Source organism: Dipodomys spectabilis, unplaced genomic scaffold, assembly GCF_019054845.1.
Source record: "Dipodomys spectabilis isolate Male_0828 unplaced genomic scaffold, ASM1905484v1 ptg000108l, whole genome shotgun sequence".
Classification (NCBI taxonomy): domain Eukaryota; kingdom Metazoa; phylum Chordata; class Mammalia; order Rodentia; family Heteromyidae; genus Dipodomys; species Dipodomys spectabilis.
The window spans coordinates 10,784,901-10,787,332 of record NW_024870785.1 but is presented as its reverse complement, the minus strand read 5'-3'; positions in this window follow the sequence as shown (position 1 = coordinate 10,787,332).

Genomic DNA, 2,432 nt, shown 5'->3' with positions numbered 1-2,432 from the left:
CCAATAAACCACCAAAAAACTGGAAGTGGCGCTGTAGCTCAAGTGGTAGAGCGCTCGCCTTGAGCTGAAGAGCTGAGGGACAGCGCCCAGGCCCAGAGTTCAAGCCCCACGACCGACAAAAAAAAAAAAAAAAAAAAAAAATAACATATAGATAATCAGTGATTTCTTTTTATTTTATTTTATTTTATTTGTGAACATACTGTACAGAGGGGTTATAATTACATGGGCAGGATAATGCGTACATTTCTTATCAAGCATTGCAGCCTCCTCCTTTGTTTACCCTTCACATCCCTTCCCAGCCACCCCCCCAATCAGTGATTTCTTAGAACTCAGTACATTGTGCATAGCGCCCAAAAGACAGAAATTACAACATATTTAATTTAGGGAGTTTAATTGCCTTTTGCCTTTGATTCTATAATCAGACAATAACTTATTCTATAAAATTGAATGAGTATTATATTCTGATGAGGTCATCAGGGGATGGTTGGCTTCTTAGAAAAAGACTTAATGGGCTGGAGCATGGCTCAAGTGGTAAGATGCCTAGATTCTAGCAAGCACAAGCCCCTGAGTTCATTCCCAGGCATCTCTCTCTCTGTCTCTGTCTCTGTTTGTCTGTCTCTCTCACACATATATATAACACACATAGAATCAGATACACATGAGTAACTTTTTCTTTTTCTTTCTTTCTTTTTTTTTTTGGCGGTTGTGGGGCCTGAACTCTAGGTCTGGGTGCTGTCTCTCAGCTCTTCAGCTCAAGGCTAGTGGTCTACCACTTGAGCCACAATGCCACTTTGGGCTTTTTTTGTTTATATGGTGCTGTGGAATTGAACCCAGGGCCTCATGCATGCAAGGCAAGCACTCTACCACTGAGCCACCTTCCCAGCCCTAAATCACTTTATTTTCAAAAGCATATTTTTGGGCTGGGAAGGTGGCTTAATGGTAGAATGCTTGCCTAGCATGCATGAAGCCCTGGGTTCGATTTCTCCACATAAACAGGAAAAGCGAGAAGTGGCACTATTGCTCAAGTGATAGAGTGCTAGCCTTGAGCAAAGGAAGCTCAGGACAAACAAAACAAAAACCACACTGTGTATGTGTGTGTGTGTGTGTGTGTGTGTGTGTGTGTGTGTGTGTGTGTGTGTGTGTGCTTGGGCCAGTACTAGGTCTTGAGTTTAGGGCCTGGGCACTGACTCTTAGTTTTTTTTGTTGTTGTTGTTTTGTTGGTTGTTGGGCTTGAACTCACCTCTTCAGTTCCAGGCTAGCTAAAATATGGTTTGTTAGTCCAATAAGGGGAGGAAAACATTCTCAACAAAGCAAAGAGCTATAGCCAAGGTAAGGATGCATGAAAGATCATAAAATGCTCTGAAAAAGATGTTAGCACAGTGAAGCTGAAAGAACAGCCTGAGATAAAACAGGAAGATTAGGCAGAAGCCAGACTGAATGTGTTTGTCAGCCAGCCTAAGGAATTTGGACTTTAACAGACAGGGAGTGGGAGCCGCTGTAGGACTTTATATAGAGGAATTTTCCTTAAACACACCACACACACACACACACACACACACACACACACACACACACACACACACACACCCACAAGCACACACACACACACACACCACAAGCACACACTAAAAAAAAATAACCAGACTGGGGTTATATAGCTTAGCAGTTGAGTGTTTGCCTAGCAGGTGCAGGGGTCTGGGTTCAATTCCCAGCATTGCTGAAATAAAACTTACTATCAACAAATCAGATTTTTCTCTGGATGGATTGAGACTAAAGGGACTAAAGCCTGTCAAACCAGCTGGGAGGCTATTTCTGGTAGTTAAGTGAGAAATGACGGTAAATGCTGGTGGAGAGGATGAGGGAATGGATTGGAGGCATCCAATTGAGGTATGGGAGAAAATGCCTTGGGCTATTATTGAGGATTATCTTTGATTCTTCCTGTTCCTTTCAACCAAGGAGGCTACTTTATTTTTATTTTTTTTGCCTTCCTTGGTTTAATGCCTCAAAGTTCTCCAGAGTCATTTTCCTAGAGCAGTTCTGATTTTTATAAATTCATGCTCTGAATCATCCCATCCTTTCTGGACACATGCCCCTCCCCCATGCAGAATGACATCTAGACTTCTTGGTAAAGTTGTAAAACTCTCTCCATGTCTGGCAGAACAAGACAGACTTTCTCCTGACCTTTAACTCTATTTAATTACTATTTCCATTTCCTATCCTAATCATCAGCCTCAAACTTCTAAACAAATCTGTGCCTCTAATCCATCCATTTAGCTTCTCTAAACTAAAAGGGCAGCAGGGCTCTGGCTAACTTCCCTATGGGCATGCAGCTTTTTTTTTTTTTTTTTTTGGTTTCAGCGTATTCAAAAGTCTACCCCGTGTTATGGATCCACAACACTTTGACTTTGTCCATCTCTAGGCACTATCGTCCC